The sequence below is a fragment of the Chrysemys picta genome, chromosome 8 (genome assembly GCF_011386835.1).
Source record: "Chrysemys picta bellii isolate R12L10 chromosome 8, ASM1138683v2, whole genome shotgun sequence".
In the NCBI taxonomy this organism is placed as follows: Eukaryota; Metazoa; Chordata; order Testudines; family Emydidae; genus Chrysemys; species Chrysemys picta.
Window position 1 is genome coordinate 31,911,891 of NC_088798.1, and position 267 is coordinate 31,912,157.

Consider the following 267-nt stretch of genomic DNA (forward strand, 5'->3'; position numbering starts at 1 on the left):
TGGCTCTCTTCCCCCCTTCTTGCTGCTAGGGGCCAAGGCTGCTGCTGGGCTGAACTGGTAGGGCTTGTGGGGGCGATTCCTGGGGATCCTCCCGCTGACTGAGCTGAGCCCTGGGCCTAGGGCTGCCAACCCTCCGGGAGTCTCCAGGAATTAAAGATAAATCTTTGATTAAAGATGATGTCATGTGATGAAACCTCCAGGCATATGTCCAACCCTGGCTGGGCTGGGGGTTACCTCCCACCACCCAGGATGGAGGCAGGGGCAGGA